At 53.0% G+C, this 23924-nt stretch overlaps 2 long non-coding RNA genes across 2 annotated transcripts in view; both read right to left on the minus strand.

Moving 5' to 3' along the window:
• LOC118170577 overlaps positions 1-6960 on the minus strand; it is a 68844-nt gene extending 61884 nt beyond the window's left edge. The window contains exons 1-2 of the long non-coding RNA XR_004752788.1: positions 6865-6960; positions 5761-5905 (exon numbers count right to left, since the gene is read on the minus strand). This is a non-coding gene — a long non-coding RNA (uncharacterized LOC118170577). The remainder of the gene's footprint in view (positions 1-5760; positions 5906-6864) is intronic.
• A 3488-nt stretch (positions 6961-10448) lies between these two features.
• Positions 10449-18032, minus strand: LOC118170579. Its single transcript, XR_004752790.1, has 4 exons — positions 17984-18032; positions 16897-17075; positions 11502-11643; positions 10449-10547 (listed from the first exon to the last, which is right to left on the minus strand). It is a non-coding gene; the product is annotated as an uncharacterized LOC118170579 (long non-coding RNA).
• Between the last annotated feature and the right edge of the window lie 5892 nt (positions 18033-23924).

Genomic DNA, 23924 nt, shown 5'->3' on the forward strand with positions numbered 1-23924 from the left:
GGTCCCCCAGACTCCACATGGGCACAGGGGACCCCACAAAATCTCCCTGAATGTAACGGGGTTGGGTCTTGGTGAGCACACCACGGTGTTGCCTTCCTCCCCCGTGACAATCGCCTTTCTTTTCGGTGCCAGTGGTTCCCTTTGTGTTTACGATAACAGAGGGATGCTTTATTGCATTTCGCCCGGCCCGCTGCCATGGCAACCGGCAGTTGCTGCGCGCTGTAAAAATAACCCTCCTTCTTTGATAGATTTCACTTGAGTGAAAATAACCCTTAAAAATAGGTTGAAATTTCCATACTAACTCTTCCAGGAGGTTCAAGGGAGGCGAGGATGAATTGCAGGACCGGCCGCGCGGTGCCACCCCGGCATCCTCCGGCCTAGGCACCGAGCTCGTGGAGGAGCCCACGAGGATGGTTTCTGGGAGCCACTGCCAGGCCACCCATCCCTCCAGGCATGGTGTTGCCGATGGTCTGGGGTAGGAGCCGTGCCCATCACCATCGATGAGGCCCACGGTGCAGTTTCTGCACAGCCACGCCACGGTTGGGCCCAGCGGATGAGGTGGGTCTCCAGGGCCTCCATCTTCTCAGCTCCCGTGCACCACGATCTCAAGAGAAAGGCTTTGGCCTACTCCAAGGTTCAGCAATCCCGGGCTAGAAGCTGGTGCTCTCTATCTGTGCATAAGCATTTTGCAGTTGGCCATCAGCGGGAAGCTTCAGCGTGGATTTGGGATGGATAAATCTGAGCATTTCAACTGCTAGCACTGGTTCTCTCCCCAAAAAGACGCTCCTCTAGTGCCTGAGAGAGCTGCAACACACTTGGGAGGCCCCGTGTCCAGACCCTGAGGGGCAGCAATGCAGCAAGGCTCATGGGGACGATCCATTCTCATGCTGGGAGAGGTTCAAGTCTCCTTCTTTGACTCAGATCATCTCTACTGGTCCAATTTCCAGGCAGTGGAGAGTTAGTCGGAGCTGCTCTGCAGCACTGAGGTGTTCCTCTCATGCCCACTCCTGACCCATCCTCAGCCATGAAGGTCTTTTTTTTTTTTTTTGGCTCCTTCCTTTCCTTTTTGTTCTCCCAGCCCCTCAACTGTTCTTCCTCCAAATAAAAGCCGATTCACATTTTAGAGGTGGCCCCTGATTCCTCCCATGAGTTTAGGTGAGTCGAACCATAAGAAGTGGAGTAATGAGATTATGATTAAAAGCACACCTTGATAGTGGGGCATCCATCAAGCTGTCATAGAAATCGTATCTCGGAGGCTGCTCTCATCAATCTGACCTTTCAATTATTACCCAGAGTTCATGACTCTAAGTGTATATAATTCCTACCTCAAATCTGAAATACATGCCTTTGTTTTTTTGGCTTGCCTTGTGCACGGCCGCGCGAGGCTTCCTCCACCAGAGCATTAGCGATGCTTCGCAATGCAAATTAACTTAAAAGAGCTCTTTCACCCAAAAGATTGGGAACGAGATCAAGACACCACTGGGGCACCAGCAGAAGGCTGTTTGAAGGCTTTATTAATGTCTGTTTGGCTTTTCCTCAGCTTTTTTTCAAAGTGAATGACTGCTGAAGCCAACTCCAGTGGTGTTCACACCCGCACCCTTCTTTGGTTTGCGTCCCCAGGGAGGGGAAGGTAGCTCTGGCCATGCCACAGCATGACCCTGAGTAAGGGAAGGTCCCTCCAACCCAACCAGGACAGGCTTACAGGCACCTGTGCAGATGAGATTTTCTGCCCAGCCACCACTGATAAAACTCCTCCCAGCAAACAGTGGATTTGAGGAGTGGGATAAAGCCTAACTCAGCATCATTTGCCATTTTCTTTGGCATCACTGGGAGGATTCCCCCACATTTCCTTAGGCCCAGAGCACCATTCAACTCCAGCCAGCTCCGTGCATCCCACTCCACCTCCTGTCCAGCTCCGGGGCTCTTCAGGCTGAGACAAGACAGGATTTGCCTGGTGCCAGCCTGGCACCTTGCTGCTTCCCCCTGATTTTCCATAACTTTTTATCAAGCCATGAAATCCTGCCTGAATCTTATTTGTACCCTAGTAGCTGTAAGGCATGAGGCTGTGTTCACAGGGGGGTCCCAGTGCCTGGAAACGGGGTGTCCTCTCGCTCCCTGCCCGCTCCTCTAACAGCAGCAGAAGAAAGAGCTGGCTCTGTCTAACACAGCTGTTAGGAAGTTGTTCCTAGACAGAATAAAACAAATGAGGCCATTCGCTTTATACTTTTCCTCCAACGGAACCAGGTAATTTTATAAAAATAAACTTCCCTGCTACCTAGTGAGTTTTCACAAACAACAAGACACAGCAGACGCTTTGCAGGAGAAAAAGAAATGCCTAGCTGGAAAAGAAAAGACAGAGGGAATAGAAATGCCTCGATTTGGGATCTTTGACAAATACAGTCCCGAAGATGACCTTGCTGCTATTTGTATTGCTGCAGGGTCTGACAGCCTCTGATCACAGCTTTGTTCTATGATTAAGTACCTTATGAAGTTCTTAAAATCTCTTTTTTAGAGTTATCTCTTTCAGATAACTGAAATTGTGGGAATTCCCGTAACAAAAAGCCTCAGAAACAACAGCGGCGACTTTTAGGGTGTCCCTCAATTCTGCAGCAAAGGTGCTCAGGTGAGGCCAGGTAAAGCCAGAGGAGATTTTGTGAGTCAGACACCCTCAGAAGAAAGAACAGCTCTCAGAAGCAACCCCAAGGCTGACAGGACGTAAGGACATTTATCTGCCAACACCTGGTAATCCGTGCAGCCCTTCTCAGTAAATCTGCAGGTGGACTGGAGCTCTGCTCCTACACCAAAGGGCAGACTTTCCTCCATCGCGACCCTGCCCAGCTGACTCCTTTCTAAGCCACCATCAGCAGCAGCCAACAAGACCCCTTCTCCATGGAGCAAACACTTGGCAGTATTTCAGGCACAATTCTGCTTCAAGAGCCTTCCTTAAACAAAGAGTAAGCAGCAACGCATCCCCCGCAGCCAGCTCAGCGGGGGTGAGGACATGAGGACAGTCAGCTTCAGCTTCAAGGCAAGAGCAGGACAAGAATGCAGCAGTCATGCAAGCATCAGTCTTCTTTTTTTTTTTAATACAACCTATTTCACCAGCCCCACACCATCCACATCAGAGCCCTGAGCACTGCCTTACCACTGCCAGTTTAAAGGTAACAATAGCATGGATTTCCCAAAAGCCACCTCAGAAATTTCATTTGGGTGAGGGACGAGATGCTTCCACACCGTGCTCCTCAGGGCAAGCCTTGAAAGACCGAGCCCAGCACTGCTGGTCCAGCTCCCTGAGCCTTGCAGGCCTCAGCCCCACCTGGGACTGGCTTCACCTTGCTCCTGCAAGTCTCCTACAGGTTCCCCTGCATCCAAAGGACAGGTCGTGTGGCCACACACCACCAGGGGCCTCTCTCCTGTCTGACAGCCACATAAAAGCAACAGTCTGCAGGCTTCTAAACCTGCACTGCAGCCACACATTGTTCCCTCGCAGCCAGGTCTCTGGCCAGAAGGTTCACAAAGGTCCTGAGGCTCCAGCTGGAGCTCCTCCACCACTCAGTGCAGATGAAACCCCAAAAGTTCCCCTTCCTTTCTGCTGTTCTCCCTCTGCCCTCTCCCCCAGACCAAATCTTGGCTCTCACTCCTCGGGTCTGTGGTGTCCTGAGAAAGCCCCTTCCTTCCCATCTCCCAGCAACCACAAAAGGAGGAGGCTGATTACGGTGCTCACCGCTGGCTGCTACACGAGATGAGCTGATGGGCTTGTGCATGCATCTGAGCAGGGGAAGGCTGCGAGTTGTGCTGTTAGCAAGAGGGAAGTTCTCTTTCCCAGGAACAAAGGGACCGGGGCTCTCGCATTTCACCTCTGTGCAACCAAAACGATGCCTAATGCCTCCCCTGAAGGTGGTAACCACAGCTGAGCTGTGCTGCAGGCCCACGCAGGAAGGCGCTAATCCTGTGCTAATTTATTTTATCAAATTAATAAAAAGAGCATCCATGGAACACCAGAGACTTCCTCTTCTCGGGCTCCCAGCAGAAAGCTGCATGATCCCTTTGTAAAGAGGGTGGGGGGTTGTTGTTTTCCTTCTTTTTTGCCAAGAACATAAAATTAATAAAACAGGATTAAAGGAGATATGGTTTTAACTGATTCCTTAATCCCAGAGAATAATTAATGAGAGCAATGCACCACTTGGCTCGACTCGTCCCACATTTGAATAATAAATAGCATCCACAAACAAAAAGAAGGAAAAGGGAGCAAGAAGAAGGTTAAGCTGGAAACTCTTACTAGAAAAAGTCTTTGCCATATGTAGGCGTGCATCTCTTTCGTGCCTTGTGTCCAGAAAATACAGGATAGAAGAAAGCACAGGCCAGGTCTGGCCATATGGAGATGCATTTAACCAAGCCAAGACGTACAGGAACCTCTCCATGCTAAAGAAACAAAATCCCACTGAAAGCAGAGATAGATGTCCCATGTTAGAGCCTTATACTAGTATCAGCCCACATTGAGTACTGTGATCCCAAAGGGGCTGTCCCCAGCCAGAGTCACCTGCCCTTAACATGCCAATCTGTCTCACAAGGATCTCCCAGCTCCTGGCCACCTGTAGACCAAGCAGAAGTCCCTGCCCTGAGGAGTTCTTTGTCTCAGCAGGAAGGAGAAAGGTTACTGCCAGAGAAAGAGCTAAAAACCCAGCTCCTTACACAGTTTCTTAAGTTTCTTGAATCAAAGGGGAACTAAAGATGTTCTTCAAGGATCCTGAGTCATCTGACATTTTTTAACTGCAGATCTACAGATACCAGTGGCAGAACTATATCCAGCTTTCATACATCACCTTGGACTATCCAAGCCCAAGGCAGCCCACACTGGGGCAGCAAAATGCCCTAAATCCTTGAAGAGCACCTTAGCAACTGACCAGGCAGGTCGCAGACGTGAGGAGGAACGGCTGGATGAGCACGGCCTCATCCCTGCCTGCAGCCCTCGTTAAGGCAGAGCTCTGCTTTGAACTCCTTCCTGATGAAATGATTAATGAATGCCACGCAGACCTCTTCCCTTCCTTCCTCTGCTTTCACCTGCCACACAGAGCAATACCAGACGAGGTGATCATGACAAACACAGCTCTAATTCTTTATTAATATTAATCAGAGGCAACCTTTCCATTGACACCAGAACCCGAGCGCGTGTTGGCAGGGAGGGGATAACACTGCAGCAGTGACATTTCTTGGGTAGGAGATTTTATTTTATCTCGTGCCTTCCCTTCCCCCCTTTAATATGGGATAGCGCTGCCTTGTACAAACAGAGGGAGGAAGGAGCTGATTAAATAGCAGAGTCGGAGCATAATGAAAGAAAAAGCCCACTGCAAACATGTGCTGATTGTTTTAAACGGGAGGCACCGGGAGGTGGATTTCAGGTGATGCCACGGTGGCTCCTCTCATAATCCCGGCTAAGGTGGTATTAGGGCTTTCGAGCTCAGAGAGAATTTCGCCCGGTCCCCACTGGTGGGGAGAAAGGCTTAGGCACAATGGCAAAGCTCAGGCTGGCTCCCTCTCCTCGGCCACACCTGGGGCTAACGCCGCAGCGGGGCTGGGAAGCGCGCAGCCATGCAATCCCCCTTACCCAAACCTTTCCCTGCTGCACGCCCAGGGCAGCGCTGGGATGTCACCAGCCAGGGTGCAGGCTGCTTGCAGGCACAGCACTCATGGTTTGCAAGCCCACATTAGGCTGCTAAAGGATTGCAAAGCTGGAAGTGCTGTCAGTGTATGAACCCGTACCTGCACTCGCACGAGCACTGCCTGTCCGAGATCACAGCCGTGCCTGCGCGCTGCTGCTCCGCTTCTCCTCGCACCAGTACGCTCATGCATTCGCTTTCCTTTGCAATAAATGCAAGGAGAGGCCTTCAGAGAGAGGACTGCGAGCCTGAAAACAGAGAGAAAACCTGATGATGGGTTGCTTCCATGAGAATCCGACTGCCCACATGGTTTGGCTTGGGAGATGACAAGGGAGACGAGGCTCTTGCATGATCCCAGCCAGACACCCACTGGTCACCTGCAAGATCTCCACGTCTACATAGCAGTATGAAGTGGGCGCATACAAGCCCTCTCAGCACGTGCACTTAGCAAGGGAGCACAAGCTTTGCAGAGCGAGGAGAGAGCTGTTGGAGCGAGAAGCCACCTGATTCATAAGGACAGGAGACGACCACAGCCCTAGGCACCTGAAAAACCTGCACCCACACACGTCAGCATGTTCCCCCCACCTCCAACACTCCCCCAGTACTCCCTCCCACCACTGCCACGCTGCCCATCTCCTCTCAGGTAGCATCTTTAAGCTCCCTTTGCTGTCCGGTTGCAGATTTTCCGGGTTTCTTCTGTCTAATTACAACAGGATTGCAGGGAGATTTGTAAGGAGAGAAGCCCCTGGCTCTCAGCTGAATGCAACTTCTCTCTGTCTCTTAAAACAAATAGATTTTCATTGAAATCAACATATCTTTCTGAATTGAATAGGTTTTCATGGGGACAATAAATTTCTTCAAAACAATGCATTTTTATTACAACATATTTTTGTTCAAACCAATACTTTTTGACAACCAGATATTAATGACCAGGCCAAAGCCATAAATTTGCCTCAAACTATGTGTTTTCTCATGGAAGGAAATAATTTTTCTCATACAAATACATTTTTATTTGAATCAATCCTCTTTTTTTCCCACCCCCCAAAATCAGATGTGTTTCTGGGAGGGAAGCAGCACCTAGGAAAGCCCCTTCGTTTCGAGAGGAATCAAGTACTGGCGAGGAGCGTCTCCCTCCCAGCCTCCCAAGCCCAGAAGCTGCACTTGAAGCTTAAATGCAAACTCCTTTTTTTTGCCATTGCTTACATACCTAAACTGCCAGCCAGCTTCTGGTAGGTCCCACGGAAACTCCTTGTCCTGGGTTCTGCTCCTCTTGTTTGCTGTTTGCTGTCTGTTCCACTGCGAATAACAGAGCCCAGTTAAATAAATAAACCTCCCTCCACTTCTCCCAGACCTCCTCAGAGCCTGCTCGACGGCCCCAAGCCCCCCAGCCCCCACACCCCAGGGACACCAGTCCTGCCCGAACCAATTTCACCCAGGGCAGGAAGGGGGATATGGGGCTGGCCACAGGCTTTAGTTTGCTGGAATTGCAAAAGCCTTGGCTGCTGCTTTTATCCACTGCTTGCTCAACACCAACCCACGAGCAAACCCCGTCGCCCCCAGACCCTATTTCCCCCTACAACTCGGACACAGCCCCCATTCCAGCAGCTGCCCTGATGAAGAAAACACATTTTTGGTAGCATGTAGCTGCGCTCAACCTCTTCAAACCACTTTTCCAAGCTTGGGCCTGGGTCAAAGCCCGGGGATCCAGGGGCTCACCGAGCATCGAGGGCTGACAAGGGTTCATTTCCCGTGGCCCCCGTTGGCCACTCTTTGTTGAGCTTTCCCAGTCCATGTAAACATGCTAATTGCTTGGGCTCAGCACAGGGCTGGATGCCGCGCTGTTTGTTTTCCATTGAATAGGATTAGGGATTCTGACACCAATGATTAATCGCCGTGCTGCAGACGGCTGACGAGCCCAGGGAAGGCGTCCTCTCCGAGCGGAGAGCGCGCACAATCTCTGCCAAGCAGCTGCCGCTGACTTCTATCTAACCCTCTGCATCTTGCCCTTTTATCCTCCCCCTTCTCCCAAAATGCCTCGTGTTCACCAAGCCAGCCCCAGACTCCCCAGTGGAAAAGGGGAGAGGGGGCCGGGGCAACCCCAGAGGTGATGAGCAGTGTGCCCTGCGACATTTCCCTACGTCCCACGCTGCCGAGACCCTCCCGAAATGCTTCTCGGCCTTCAGCTTGATGTCTGGAGAGCTTTCCACAATTTTTCCATCTCCCATCGCTCTGGCATCACAGGGTTGTGCCGGGGGACCCACGCTCGGCAGACGAGGCCAACACTCCCGCTCCTAGCTGCAATACTCCATGTGCAGCTGAGCCGCCCCATGCGCGCCAGCAGCCTCTCTCCGCAAACACGGGGCACTGCGAGGCCACCCCGTCCACGTGGGGCCATGTTCAGGCATGGCACAAATGCAGTCAATTCATAGGAGCCCTCCACCCATCCCAGGGACTGCCCAGGTTTTTCTCAGGGTCTGGTGTTAAGGGGCTGGATCTGGAGCTCCCAGTCAGCAACCTGGGGCTGTTCCACTCCCAAACTGAGATGCAGCATCCCTCCTCCTTGCCATGCCAAGCCTCTACGTGCACACTTTTCCGCTCACCTCCAGCAGACAGCCAGGGTTAAGGAGCTCCTACAGCATGGGTGCAGTGCACCCAGCACCAGGACTGCCCCGGCCTCCTCCAAAGTCCCCAGAAAAAGGACCTGAGCTGACCTGAGCAGGGCAGAGAAGAGCAACGGGAGCTGAACACCTTCCCCATCACCGCCTCCATCCTCCCGCTTCCCCCAGCGGCGGGGACGGCGAGGAAGAGGACGAGAGGAGGAAGGGCAGAGAACGCAGCCGTGCGGGAGGCAGAGCGTGCCCTCCAAAAGTTGCAACCCTTTGAGAGCTCCTCTTCTCCTGACCTTGCAGAAGGAGCGCTGGAGGCAAACCCACCCATCTCGGCTGGTGCCTCGCGCGACATACTGTCACCCAGACAAGTGACGTTCTTAATGGCTTTGTGGGAAAGGCCTGGCCTGCCTTTCCATCTGTACCTTCTGCCGGCTCCCCTCTCCAGCACTGCCTCCCCATACGACATTCCCTTGAATTATTTAGACTGGTAAATCTTCCTGCATCTCACATCTTTAGTCCATCTGTTAGCCGGGGCTTTGCCTTTATAGGAACTGTCCTTTATGCATGCCGGCATCTGTCAACAGTACACTTGCCTCTTTTATTCATGATCTTCCGTGGGAGATGGTACAAGCTGCAGAAATGCCTCATTTCTGGTATGCATTTCATTTTAATGGAAGATTACATGACTGGGGCCCATTTTATTACTTCTTGCCCTGCACATTCATCCATCACGAGCCCCATTTGCTGAGGCTGCACTGGGACGGCAGCCATCAGCCTGCTCGCCTCAGATTCCTCCCGTGCCGCTTTCTCCCCCCCTCCGGGCCGGGGAGGAAAACGCCTGGCGTTGGACGAGGGGAAGGTTAGCAAAAGGGAAACGATCCGCCGACAGGGCTCGGAGCTTCGCCAGCCGCTGGCAGAGCGGCGGCAGGGCCGCAGAGCTCCCAGGAGCCACACCGGCGATCTCACCCTCCTCATCTTCACTCCATCCTTCTCCCACCCGCACCCCCTGCACCGCTGGGTATTTGGGGTACAGCCGCCCAGAGCACCAAACACAGACCTTGACGTCCTTCTGGAAGGACCCCACGGCCAAAATAACCGCTTGGTTTCCCCCTCCCCTCGTGCAGCCGCCCCCAGTTCCCCGCACGACCCATTCCTGCCCCGCACACACACGCAGCACCGGGAGCAGCATAAATAAGATCAATGCGAAGCAGCAGTGGTAATTAAACTGCCTGTGGTATTTGCAGCCTCTCTCTTGTAAGGAAGGTTGCATGCAATTAGTGAAAACATTTTGGACTGGGAACAGTGCCAGTTTGCGTTGTCCTTTCTTTCAACTCCCACAGAAACTCGAGGACCCCTGATTATCCTCCAGACTGCAAAAAAAATAAATAAAACCCAAGTAAAACCACCCCCCTTCCACACTGCTTTTCCCTGAATTCAGGAGGCTCTGCACCAGGAGGCAGAGAGCAGGGCCCGAGGGCCAGGGATACAGACAGCTTCTTCTGAGATACCCCTAAGACATGTTTCCATTTCAACCCAGAAAAAGTGTCTGTCCTTCTGTCTGGGATCAAAAAATCCCAGCCACGACACCCTTCCTCAGGGACAACTGCTTCACCATCCTGTTCACATGGGAAGGGCGCACTGTTTTCACCCCTGACATGCTCCAAAAGCAGGCTGGGTCAACCCTTGCGTCTGGGCAGGATTAAACAACGCTTCTAACTTGATGAGGGAACTGCTCCAAAACCAAGTAACCTAAGTCAGCCCTCCGCTGAGACTCCAAGTTCCAGTCTTGGTGGGCTCCAAGGCATGGAAATCCTGACGCATAATCGTCACTTCTGGCTGGGATGCCAGCTCTGGCCGGAGGAGTAGGAGGAGCGGCCTTTGGATGACAAGGAGTCCTACGCACCAGTCGGTGTTTTTGTGCAACCTGTAGCATATGCTAAACAAAACCCAGGAAAATTTGCCACAGATAAAGTGCTAACTACCACAGCTGAAATCGAGGGGGAGAGAAACCAGGTGCGCCTGGGGAAGAAATACTGAAGGCAGTTGTCCCCAAGCTGAACGGGATGAGCTGGAAGAGGCCGAGCAGCTCCTGCAGTCGGGGGACAAGCCCTCGCCAGGAGCTGCTCCCACACACACGCGGAGCTTCGGAGCTGGTGCAGCAAGCCCTGAGCGCCAGCCACTCACCCAGCAGCCAGGAGGAAGCAGTACCAGGCACGTCCCATATGGCAGGAGAAATCAGCAAGAGTCTAGCACATCTCTGGGCAAGGAGCTGTAGCAGAGACTAAGGGAAGGAGAGAAAACACGCTCAGCTACACTTCACAAGGTTGGTTAGCTAAACAGTCACTGTAATTGTACTGTGAATATTGAGAGTAACCTTAACTCTGTCCCCATTTCCCAGCCAGTCTGGTAAATACTCGCCGTATCGTAACTAGTCCACCCTGATGGCATAACTCAGCAATTTCCTTTCAGGAATCAATGAGAACAAATGAAAATTTAATACATTCTCCAGACAACCCAACTCCCTTCTCTCCCCCATGGTAAATAAATAATGTGCTAGTCAAATGATGGATGGCGTGCTCCGGGATCGGTGGCCGAGCGCTATTAGGGGCCGGGGAGGTCGGCGAAGGGGAGATGTGGGCTGCGTGGGATGAGGTGGGGCCAGCTGCTCACGAGGTGGCGGCCGTGGGTTGTTCGAGCACGTAAAAAGCAGCCGGGAGGGAGAGGGAGGTGCGGGGAGGTTTCTGGGTGATGGAGGAAGGGGCACGCTGCGGCCTTGGCTGGCTCGGTGTAGGTTGCTGTGTGTGGGGTTCTTCGGTTTCTCTGTCGCAGATGTGGCTGGATCCAAAGCCCAGTGCTGTAAATGAGGGAAAAGAAAAAGTGGAAGTCCTTTTGTCTTCAGCAGGTTTTGGATAAGGATGTTTTGGTGGGTGAGGCGGGTAGGTGCGAGATATTGGCTTGTCTGGCAGGAAGCGGGTGGAGGAGGAGGTAAAGAACAGTCTGGGGGAATCTTCAGCCATGCATGTAAGGGACAATCGAGTGCAGATGCGCCGCAGGTCCAACAGAGCCAGCAGGGAAGGTGTGTGAAGAGGTGAGCCTGGAGTAGAGCGTTAGGGAGGTGGGACCCGACAGTAACTGCACAGGAGAGAGCCCTAGACCAAAGTTTCTCTCTCACTGCCCAGCCTGAGCGATCTTGCACGCCCTGCACTCTGGGCACACGTGCTTGTTAAGGAATTACATTTGACATCAACCCTCCAGAAGCCCAGGGAGGTCTGCCTTTCGCCTTCAGCCCGTGAGGCAGCTCCCTGTGTGCCCCAGGACGCAGCCAGGGCCAAGGCAGGGCGCTCGAAGCCAGAGCTGGGATGCACCAGCACGACCCACTGGAGGAACAGCCATCGCTTGGGCTGCAACTCACAAAGCATGTGGGAGATGGGACGGAGAGCAGCTGCCGTGGGACACGCACCCAGACGAGACCTCCCCACCTTCACTGGGACAAGCAAGGGCACTCACTACTGCATCCATCCACATCTTCAAACCCAGGCTTAGGGATCGGGTTAGGGAGTTCTCCCGGCCCCATTCCTGACTCCCAGGCAGCAAACTGATGCAGTGTCCGCACCTCCCAGGCACCACATCCCAGCTGGTACGCGTGGTCCCCACCACATCCCCTTCTCCCGACCACATCCCCTTCTCCTGCACCACGCAGCTCTGGCTTTCGCTCCCGCTGAACTTCAGGATGCACAAACAGCAGTGCCTGCTCCGCCTCGTCCCACAGCTCCGCTTATCTGCTGAGCCGACTGTGTACCTCCTTATCTCTGGGGAGAGCCTCTGTGTAAATATTGCTGTAAATTCTTTGGCTTCCCTTCCAAGTAGCGCTGCTCTTTAATGCCTTCCTTGTAAGACCTGCTTGCCCTACCCCAAGCCATTAGCTCTAACAGGACGTTAATAAGGAGGGGGTTTGGTATCTCGCAGGGAGGCTGACCTCTTTCACTAGAAGCAAGGCACCCATTACGGAGCAATGATAAATCACAAGCCTTCCACTCCTTCCCCAGCAGGCACGTCTTTGCATGCATAAACACACGCGGGAGAGGCACACACGCTGCTGCATTAACTCTGGCAACACCCAAACGCCCTGCCAGGCCAACAGGCACGTGGACCCGGGGCTGCGGGGACTCCCCAGCCAGTCCCCATCAGCTGCCCCCAGCCCCTGGGCATCCTCACAGCCTCACGAGGCACCTTTCAGCCTCTGGGTGCTGCTGTGGTCCCTCAGAGCTGTGACCCAGCCTCCCCAGCGTGGCAGGGATACGGGGAGATCGTCCCTTTGCTTCTTCTGGGGTGGGACAGCAGCTGCGGCCCCGTCACCTGTACCAGCCATACCTGACCTGTCCCATGAGGTTTGGAGAGAGCGCAGACCCTGCCCAGAGCTTTCTGAAATAGATGGCGTTGCTCCACACAGCCCATTTTCCATCGTGTCCTGGAGCTATCGTGTTTAATGCTGAATGTGAACATCGCATGAGCTGAACCAGAGGGTGACACCGGCCCCGTGACCAAGCATAAACCCACACGGGAGTGTGGCACACCAAGTGGGACCTCTGGATGTCAACAGTGCTTGGCTGCAGCCGTCCCTGTCCCTGAGCACTCTGCTCCTCCCAGGCTCACAGTAAGGAGACTTACAAACACCAAGTCTCTGAAAAGTTTCCTGACATCCTTTAAACACACACGTTTTTCCCCTGTGATAATCAGTCCTTAAAAACTTCTGCCATCCTGCCACGGTTCTTGACACAAAATCAAAAATACATTCGGAGGCCTTGCTGGCTTGAGCCCTCAGATGCTGAGACTCTAGCAGCTGACAGCCTCACGTTGTTTTCAGTGCTGCTATTTTTTAAGCAAGACCAAAAAAAAAAAATAGAAAGCACCAAAAACCAAAAAAATTTGGCACAAAATTGACATGTTCCGAGAAAAATTCTGAAAAAAAAAATCTTATTTGACAAGAGAATTGTTTTTGACAGCGAACTATTGACCAGGTCTAACAGGCGGGCTCGGACCAGCTGGAGAAGGAGCACGGGCTTCCTCCTCCAGCCCGCAGCCCGGCAGTGTTGAGTCAAGCCCGCGGCCGCCTGCATTAACACCCCATTTGCTTTCAGCCCTCCACGGCGGAGCTGGAGAGCAGCGAGCCCCGTGCACGTCCTCGCTGGGGTCGTGCTCCCGTGCAGCGATGGAGCAGGGGCCGGCGGCGCAGCTTCCCGGCATGCCCTCCTCCTCCGCGCTCGTCAGCAGCCGCCTCCTCTCACCGCCGTCGCTGCTCATCCTTTAATTACGTTAAGGGAAGGTTTCTGCTGAGGCCAGCACAAAGCTGGATGCAGGGTGGGGAGAAGCGGGGGCTCCTCCTGGTGCTGCTGGCCCCAGCCTGGCGCTCTGCCTCGGTTTCCCCAGTGTGACCGCAGGGCTGTGCGCCCTCGCGGGGAGCAGCCGTGTGCTGGTGCTATCATTTGCTTAAGTACCAACCCATGCCCACGGCGACTGTTTGCTTAATTTGAACAAATAAAAAATAAAAAAGCATCACAGTCGATTCAGAGCAACAGGTCTGAGCAGAGCAGATTTTGGTGGCTGAAAGCATGGATGCGAAGTGCCAGAAATGGATGGGGAAAACACCTCCATTTCTTCACCACTGCCACGGGCTCCAGCACAGCTTTTTCCCCTGCCGTATCTGACTCTGGCCGCTGCATTTAAAACTTTGCCTCTTCTCTGTGCACACCTCCTTGCTGCCAGCTTGAGGGCCCTTGCTCCCCGGGGCTGTCATTAGCCGGCTGTGATCAGAGAACGGGTGTGACCCTTCCACAGCAGCCTCTTGACTTCACTCACACCCCGCGGGACGCACTTGGGAACAGAGCAAGGCGCCTGTTGAAAGATGACTTTTTTTCCCCCCTTACTGTAAAGCCTTCACTGTCATCAGAGCAAGGAGCCCTTCACACGTGTGACACGAAGCCAGGAAATCGGGGCTCTCCTCCTCCGGACTCGCAGCTGCTACGTGACCTTGGGCAAACGGCCCCGTTTCTCCGTGCCTTACTTCTCTGGGAGACTTTGGGGAAAAAAGAAAAAAAAAAAAAAAAAAACATAGGAAGAGAGAATTTCTAATATGGGTACCAGCTCCTTGAGGGCAAAATCGGGTTGTGACACCGCTAGGAAGCCACGTCGCCAGCTCTTGGTGGCAGGGAGAGCTCCCTCATGTCCCTACAAGCTGCGGGATGGGAACACACACAGGCTGAACATGGACGTGGGGCTGGGCAAGGCTCACCAGCCCTGCACCGAGCATGCAGGTTGCTGAACCTCTCTGCAAATGGGGGCTGAGAACAGGGAATTCGATGTGGGATGAGCTCCGTTTAAGTCACTTTTAAAGGACCACTTGCATTCAAAGCAGGAAGATGACAAGAACAGCCCCCCGCCTAGCTAAAACCAGAGCCACCACTTGGCTTTCATGTTTGGTTTCCATGCTGAGTGACCTCAGCCATCATTGCCTGGGCTGACACAGTTTCTGCTTTGGGTCAGGCATGAGCAGATATTTAAAGGAGGTGGGGAGAAGGCTGGGTTTGCCCCATGCACAGATAAACAGCTAGAGCTGGGCACTACGCAGCATAAATAACTACAGAGCCCTCGGAGGTGCAAATCCTCTCTGCTCTTCAACATGATAGCGCCTTTATAAAGGGATAGCTCATTTGGAAGATTATTCCCAGCCACGATGAGGGGAACGATAAGGATATTGGCTCTTCTAACCGCTGTTGGTAAATTGATGGGAGGTGAATTCCACTCAAGCCCATAAAATTAAGACCTATGGATCAATCTTTCTTCATCTGTTTTCCTGTGATTGCCTGGCAGGCAAAAATATGCACAAGTGATGATGAGGTGTATCCAATCTTCTGCTAGCGGGAGACAGGTTTCCATTCAAGGCCAAGGCTTTGAGATGCCCATAAAGGCAAGCCTCCAGCCTAGTGTGAAAGAGATCTTTTTACATCTCGTTACCCAGAGGTAAATCACTCCGTGCTAAATCATCAATTCTTCTCGTCCTCTCTGCTGAACTGGACAAGGTTGGCTGAGAGGACCCAGCAGGGAGGACCATGTGGGGAAGGAAGGGGAGGAGAAGCCAGCACTCAGACACTGGCTAGACCATGCCGTCTGCATCCATCGTGGTGACTAAGAGTTATTTTGTAGCCCGAAACGCACAGCGAAAGCCCCCTGAAGCAGGCACAAGGGTGCAGGAAGAGCAGCCTCCACTGGGGCACTGGGGTGGCAAACAGTTAATGTACACAGCTGTCGTGGATTCAGGAGGCTTTGTCACCTGTGTATGCGTTCAGTTACCCAGCCAGAGCCTTAGTGGGTGAAAACCAGAAGGTTTTAGCCCAACCCCATGAAAAGGTGGCCAAGGAGCAGGGAAAGGCTGCTAGGATCGGCTGGGAAATGGAGGATCATTGCAAACCCCGCTGCTAAACCATACAGCATTAGAGGCCAGCAGAAGCACAAAAAGCAAAGGCTGCTGTGTATTTTTAGTGGTATGTAAGTATTTGTCCATCTGGACACATCTGGGAGCTGGTGGAGTTCACCACCAGCTGCACATCCCCAGAAGCAGCCAAAAGGAGGCATGGTTTTGTGAAAAACAAGGGTGTTTATAACCAGGGCCTTCTGGGAACCATTGAAGTGGGAGTCGCGGGAAGCCCTTTGCAAGGGTTAACACACAGCCACAGGAAACCGAGCAGAGCTGCAACAGTCTCGCTCCCCAGCAGCCAGAATTTGGGCTTTCTAACAAAAAGTTGCTGTTCTGGCCATGCTGACTCCATTCATTTTCCTGGCAAGAAGACAGGACCTGAGCAGATCCTGCAGCGTCACAAGCCACCCCCCCCCCCCCCCCCGTGCTCCAGCTGCCAAGTCCTGGAGAACAACCCCGGTCCTGAGCCCCTTGAGGCAGGTTTTTGAATCTGGATGGGGCCACCGGTCTCCTATCAGCATTTCTGGGGCCGATTCTCCCACTTAGCACAAGTTGCTGAGCCTCTGAAAAGTTAGGCTTGCTCCGTGGCAGAGCTCAGATTTACAGAGCCTGGTTTGAGCACTTCGGTCCCTGGAGCCTCGCCTAAACTGTCACTGAAGTGAGGGGGAAGGAGAAATGTACTGTCAGGAAACGTAATCTCTGAAAAGTGCAGAAATCCAACTGTGGGAGGATTTACAGGAGTTCAAAACTAAGGGACGCCAGGAAAGACAGCTAAATAAACACATAGATCATGCGTCTTGAAAGCTGATGTCAAGACCATAAAAAATCAACTCGATTATAGGAGCAGACAGGTGGCGATTGGTGCAGCCCCTACGCATCGTGTCCTGGAGCCTTCGGCTGGCCCTGTCCACTGCAAAGAGCACCCAGCAGATGTTTTCCTGATTATAAATGCTGTATAATTTATAATCCACAGCCTCGCACTTAAAACAATCCTGGAGCTGTGTCGAGGGCAAATCCTTCCCGTCCATTAAGGCAACCAGTGCCCATCAGTTACCAGTGACATGGAGAGCAGATATCACATCCCATGGTGCGCTAGGGGCTGGGTGCTCCCAGCAAGAAGTACAGGACCTTCAAGTGTTGGTGTGATGCCATCACATACCTGCTTTTGAATCCTGCTCCGGTGCCACCAGGAACATCTGCCACGCAACGGCAGCAGAGGTGTGCTGCTCACAGGGAGAAAAATTCCTCCCCATGCTGCGCCAGGCTCGGCGAAGGGCTAGCGTGGGCTCTTTGTCCTTTTCTTCCTCTTCAGAAGTTAACCGAGTCTTGCCAAGGCGCCTGCGAGAAGTTAGCAAGAGTTAGGGCTCGTGTCACTCAGTTTGGAGAGCAGCACCTCGAAAGGGAACACCCAGCACTTCCACCCCCTGTAGAAATATCACAGAGAGGCCCCCAAGGGAAAACGCTGAGCTGTAAAAGCGTTCTGAAATACTCTCATCTCAGCATATTGCTCTGCGCTTTGCTAACGAAGGGAATTCAGCACCTTGACCGCCTGGTTGTGGAGACAATAAGCAGACTTTTGCTCCTGGCCACCTGAAACTGCTCCTGGGCCGGCGACCCCAAGGGCTGACGCCCCTCAGCAGCTCCCAGAGCTTCCCCTTCGCGAGGCCACCTGGGCCCTGGGCTGCAGGCACCGTGCGCCCCAGTGTCACTTTGCAGCCACCAAGGGGCATGCTCCCTGCTAGCACCTGCAAGGTTGGAAGGGCTGCATTTCCCCCGGAGCCAGAAGTCCTGATGGAGGGGGAACACCGCACAGGGCTGCTGGCTTCAGGCTTGTGCCCTAGCAAGGCGGCTGTCTGTGGGTGACACCGCTTGGCCCCAGGCAACAAAGCATTGCTGGAGCTGAACTGCAAAGCTTGCCCTGGGCTGGAGGACTCCTCAGCTCGGCTCCCTGCTAGCCCAGCGTTCCCTGTCCGTAGTGCATTCCCATGGGCTGAAAGCAAAGTGGTGGCAGGCAGCATATCCCAGCTCGGACCTTCACAAAAGAATTCCTGCTGAGGCTGTGCCAGATGCAGAAAACACGCTATGGGCAAGGCAACCCCAGCTGCACACCAAGGGGCTCGGACCGAACCCCTCACCCCGGCTGCCCTGTGCTACCCCCAGCCCGGGCAGCCTGGCACGAAGGTAGCCCAAGCCAGCAGTCTCTGACCCCCCTCTAGTGGCTATAAAACATAGCAAAGTTCACGAACCCACTACCAGAGCCTCCTTCTCCCAGCCAAGGCAGTGTCTGAGTGCTGGGACACCAGGCCCCGGGGCAGCCGTCCCCACAGCGGGGCCCTGGACTGGGAGAGGCAGAGCTGGGGACAGGGGCCATGCTCAGCACAGCTCCGTCCCCCAGCCCCAACCCTGCCTCCAGCCCCCCTGCGGGGAGGATGCTGAGCCATGGGGAGAAGGTGACGGCAGGGCTGGTTTCCAGCTCCTCCGTTTATTAAAAATAAATAAATAAATAAATAAAAGCACAGATCCTCCTCTAAACCCCCACTGCGAAGCCACTGGAGGCAACCTTCCCACGCGGGGCAGGATTGACGGGAACATCTCTGCGGGGCTGGGCTCCCAGATCCCAAAGGCATTGCTGCCGCAGCACACACATCCACATCCGTCCTCCCGTCAGCCACGCTCCCCTCCAGCGTTCCTGAAGTTCACCTTCGGATGGTACTGCGAGCATCGAGGTAGACGCAAAATGGTTGTAATAAGCATTGTAAAATATATTGATGGTTTTCAGCTTGGCTCACACACACACACAAAAAAAAAAAGTGGCTTACGCGATTACGCTGTGGGCTTGTGTGTTCCAAACGCTTTGGAGCCTGTCAACTGATTTTATCTCAATTTAGCAGAGACAGGGAACTTGGAGTTTCAGTGGGCTGTCAGCTAGAGGACGGGCACTTTCTTAGTGTCCTCCCTCGAGCAAAGGCTGCAGCAGGAGCTCAGCCTCTTAGGAGACACCAGAGACTCCCCATGGTTTTCACAAGCCAGCCAGTTGCAGGATGAGAGCTCCCATCCCTCACCCAGCCTCAGGACAAACCTGTGGGAAGCCCAGCTTTCCTGCCTGACCACTCGTCTCACTTGTGAACACTAAAAACTCTCACCTCTCATTTTTGCCTAGGAAGTTTGATTCTTTTAATCCCAAGCTCCCTGAAAACAGTTGAGTTTCCTCTGGCCAGCAACTGCAATCAAACGCTGTTAAAAGAAAACCTTGAGAATGCTCTTCACTAGAAACCAGAGCTGCTGGCATTTTCCTTTAAATCCCCCACCCAGCAGAGAAAAGCAAGAAAATGAAGCGAGCGTTTGTAGGCAAAAGTGACAAACATCTGCTGAAGTAAAGGACAACTCCATCCCATCTGGATGGAAAAAGTGTTGCTCCAGCTACAGGCAGTTGGCACCTGCCAACCATCCGACCTTGAGGGATCAAGCCAGGTTTAGTATGCACAGTGCAGGCAAGGTTTTAATGTAAGAGCTTCAGCTGTGTAGAGGACCAGACCCGTTCTCGTTCTTTAAAACAAAAAGGAGAAAAGCCTGGGTGAAGCCGGCACGTTTGGTTGCCAGCACGCCCTGGCTGTGCTGAGAGCCCCACGGAGGGATCTGGGGTAAGCACTCCGGGGTAAAAGGTGGGAGGCTCCAGCCGGGGTCAGCTCTCAAACACCCTGAGCTTGTGTCTGGCTGGGGCTGACGAGATGAAATTAATCTTGCCTGGGCAGTCAAAGTTTGGATCTGCCTTTGCTAGCCTCTAATGAAAAATGCATAGTGGCAAGCACTGGAAAATCCCTGACACTCAGCACCAGAGGGTACATTTAAATAATTCTATGAATATAGATCAATAAAACTAATGTACTTACAGCCTCTCTGTGAAGTATTCAAACTAGAATAAAAGTCATCTTGTATTATAAGGCCTTGTATTAATTCTTAGCACCTATTGTTTTACATATTCAATTAATCTTAGTCAGCAGATAGCAACTCGCACATGATATTAAAAGCACAGGGCACGAGAAGGCTCGTAAGGAGCTCCAGACGTCTTCATAAAGCAGAGTGTGCTTGGAGGAAGGTGTCACTACAAGAGCCAGCTGCCCACTTTAGGCTGGGGGACAAACACCAGGCGGGCTGGGGACACGAGAGGACATCTATGGCCATGCCAGGACCTCCAGCTCCTTGTCCTTGGTCTTCAGGAGAGCGCAAATCTGAGGGATCGCCGTGCGTCAGGAACCAGAGGAACAAACAGCTTCACAGGAGAGGTGGAAATGAAACGACCACCAGAAGACCCGGCCACGTGCCTGTGATGCGCTTTCAGTACCAGACGAGCGGAGGGGATGCGAGATAATCTCTGAGGTTGGCCCGAGAGCCTTTCCAAGTCTTTGTCGGGCCGGGTTGCCAAAATCTCTCTATTGCCAGCGCCTCCCTCACGTTGCTGCAGGGAAAAGCTATTCATTGAACGGGTATTTTGGAGAGCTCCCCAGGGAATTTGGAACAGAAAGCTGTTGGACCTAATAAAGCATTGCATTAACGGACTAGGCCATCAAACCAATTAGTCTAAAAGCTGTCAGCCCAGACCTGCCAGCCCCTGCGTTTTCTAATCCAGCTCCTACCTTGGGCCACCTTCAGCCACGGTGTGGGGCCCTGACACCCCTTCACACCACGGGATCGTCGATACTGGAGTGCCTGGGGAGGCTGCAAAGCCAGAGCAGCCCCAAGGCCAGGCGACTGAATTTGGCAGCGCCTTCAGAGAGTTGAGCCAGGGAGACTGAGGGAAGGTGCTGACAGCTCTGCAGGACCTACTGCGGAGCCACACGGGGCTGGGAGCCTTGGCTTCAGCCACACTGCCGATCTCCTCCACGCGGAGCCTCCAGGGCTACTCTAGAAGAACATCTGGCCATGACTTACTTTTTTTTGTGTAACCTTCATGATGTTTTCAGAGCCTCACCTCTGGCTTTGAGGGGAGGATGCACATGTGGCACAGCCAGACACGTCCCTGCCACGATCCCCGCTGCCATCATACAATTACTTAGGTGGTGTTTGGGTCTCCCACTTCAGCACAGGCTTTAACCTTTGGTGACATGCCGGGACATCCATTAAGCTGCCAGTGGCCCTCAAGGCAGGCGGCTTGCTCTGATGAATCTGGCACCAGAGGGCCACGGGGCAGCCATTTCCAGGGGTGCTCCCGGTGTTTCACCTCCAACTTGCTCAGCACCTCACAAACCAGCCCGCGGTTCAGCACCAGGGCAAGAGCACACCATGAGTCAGGAGCAAAACGCATTCAGCACCGCAGAGAAGCCCTACACAACCATCTCAGATGACAAAGGAACACTTAAAATGTTTTTAAAAAGGAAAAAACCAACCCAAAACGCAGCACACAATGTGATCTGGCGAACAGAGAGCCATTGATAGAGATCTATGTTAGCCTATTAATAACACGAAGCTAGGCTTGCATCTGGACTCACTCCGCTGGTATATTAATCATGCGCCTTTTATATAATAAGCCCTGTGTGCTGCCACGAGGTAGGACACCCCTGCTCCCAGCGGCAGCTTTAACGACTCCGCGAGGCTAACAAAGCTCTGCTTTCTGAAAGGAGGCTGGAGTTGGGACCCTACCCAAGTGAGGTTCTCAGGAGGTAATAAAACACCAAGGAGATGCTATCTGGTGGATTTGGAGCATTTCATTCCCTTGAAAGTCAAGTCGACAGCTGATTTAAAGTTTCCAGCTAGGTCATACAAAAGTCAGCGGCGGCTGCATCCAGCCAGGTTCAGAGTTTGAATATTTATGGTGTCAATCTGAAATCCAGATAACCACAAATAATCTAAACCCATTAACTCCCCCCTTCCAGAGGAGAAAGCTCTCTGGACGTTACTGCCCGTATTGCCAGGGTTACCGTGGGATCGTGTGCAGAAAGTTGTGTCTTTTTTTCCTTTTTTTTTTTAATACAGGTTATTATGCACTGATGGCGATGTGTCAGGCAGTTCCCGCCAGATCAGCCTGCCTTCCAGGAAAGCTGGCGTGGGCGCCACGTGATTGGAGCGGGTTGGAAGCACCGAGACAACTCTAGCGCTCGGGTCAAATCCAGTCCACCAGGGAATAGGCTGATAAATTGCAGCCATCACGACGCTGCAGTGCAGGAGTGCAAGGTAATAAGCATCGCGTGCTGGCCAGCAGAGCTGCCCACAGCCCAGCCGCAGGAGGAGGCACGCACGTCTCGGTGAGTGTCGCCAGGGAAGTGCACTCACCTAGGGCAGGGAGGGATCTCGCTCCTTGCTCGCAGAGAAATTCGCCTGCCCTGGGGGCGTGCTCCCCTCCGCGGCCGATGGATGCGGGGCTGTGTGCCCCAGAGCTCGGCTTCGGCGTGGTCGGCGGGGCACAGCCTGCTTCGACCAACCTGCGGGGTAACAGCACAGGTGGAGCAGCTCCCACAGGAGGCCTGGGGATGATGTGGGGTGGTGGAATACGCCAAAGAGAAAAAATAAACAATGGAAGTGCCAGAAATAGGGGTCCTGCCGCTGCGTTGTCCGAGCCCGAGCAGGGTTGGCATCCCAGCAGAAAGACTTGAGCTGCCTGCTCCAGTGGGATCAAGCTGAGACACACGTTATGTTACAGAAAGACATTGCCCCTCTGGGGAAGCTGTGCCTGAAGCATGGTAGGGATCCTCCTGCTGACATCCAGCAGCATGCAAAATACCCCAGGGGGCTCAAAAAAGGGTTGCACAAACACAGACCTGCAGTTATACCCCGGACAGGAGCCAGCCCAGGGGATCTTGGCACACCACCCGTGGCCTCTCTGCAAAAAGCTCCTGGAGAAATCAATCTCTGAGCTTTCAGCAGCGCTTTTGCATCTCTATTGGCAACCCAGATGGCCTATCCATGTCAGCCCCGTCTTTACAGCTTCCCCGTGCTTGCAAGAAAGAGGGAAGAGGTGCTGCTGGTTAGCTGCAGAGCTCAGGAGACCCCTGTGGAGCAGGTGGGCACGTGCAGCCCAAGAACTGCAAGCAAACACCTGGAACATCAGGCAGGGCATGCACAAGCAGCAGCAGCCCAGCTTTTGACATGGGACATGTAGTGACAGGAACAGCCCCACACAGATGTGCGCTGGAACAGATCTGCAACACATCTGCTGGCACTTGCCAGCACCACGAGCGGCTCAAGGCACTTGCCAAGTGCTGGGACTCGCTAAGGCAAGGCTGTGGGTACCGCAAGCCAAAGGAAGCAGCGGGGTGCTGGCAACAAGGGCAGAGTAACTGGAGATGGAAACAGAGCGAACTGAAAGGGTTATTGCAGCAAATGTCTTCCCATCCTGAAATATCCCCCTAAAGCCCACGCGGAGTCTTCCGCTGGTGCCGGAGAAGAGTTAGTGCCCCTTGGTGAGTTTTAGGAGGATTAGTACAAGAATTAGAGTTAAAAATAGGTTTGTAACTGTCTTCATGGACATCCAGGAACATGCCTAAATATAATATCAATTTCCATATGGCATCAGAATGGCTGTTTGATAACGTCAGGGACTGAAACAACACAAAAAGTGGTTTTCCCACCAACCCAGCGAGGACGACCACCAGCCCCACACCACGTAACCAAAGCAGCTCCTGGTGAAGTCAGCAAAGTGCTGAGGGCTGGAAGCATTTTGCTCTTCCACCTCTGTTCAGCTCTGTAATGGTGCTGCTTTTACTGCCCCCATCCCAAGAATGGTCTTCCCTGACGTGATGTTGGGTGTTAGGAACCGCAGCAGTTCGTGGGGGCTGTTTTAGGTACCCGAGACCCAGGCAGGGGCTTGGAGCAGGTAAGGCAGCAGAAGGGAAAGGAAGGCAGAGATTGTTCAGCAGTAAATCATTCTACCTACTGCACGATTGTGAAATTATGTTGAAAATTGATTCATCTGAGAGAAAAGGGAAGTTTGTTCCCTCTGTCGTAATAGCAATTTGCAAGGTGGATGTGTGTCTCTATTTTGACAGATTCGTGGGGCAAAGTCAAACTCGAGTGGGTGGCAGAAGTCAGTCGGGGTGATAATGAACAAACAATAATTACAAGGCAAAAAGGGGAATGGGCTGGATACCTCAATTATGCATTTCCAGATTTTCTAAACATAACGTCCCCGTTTAGTAAAATCATTTATTTTCAGAAGGGAAAATATTATTGTGTGCTTGGAGTGCCATCAGTTGC

The sequence above is a fragment of the Oxyura jamaicensis genome, chromosome 8 (assembly GCF_011077185.1).
Source record: "Oxyura jamaicensis isolate SHBP4307 breed ruddy duck chromosome 8, BPBGC_Ojam_1.0, whole genome shotgun sequence".
In the NCBI taxonomy this organism is placed as follows: Eukaryota; Metazoa; Chordata; class Aves; order Anseriformes; family Anatidae; genus Oxyura; species Oxyura jamaicensis.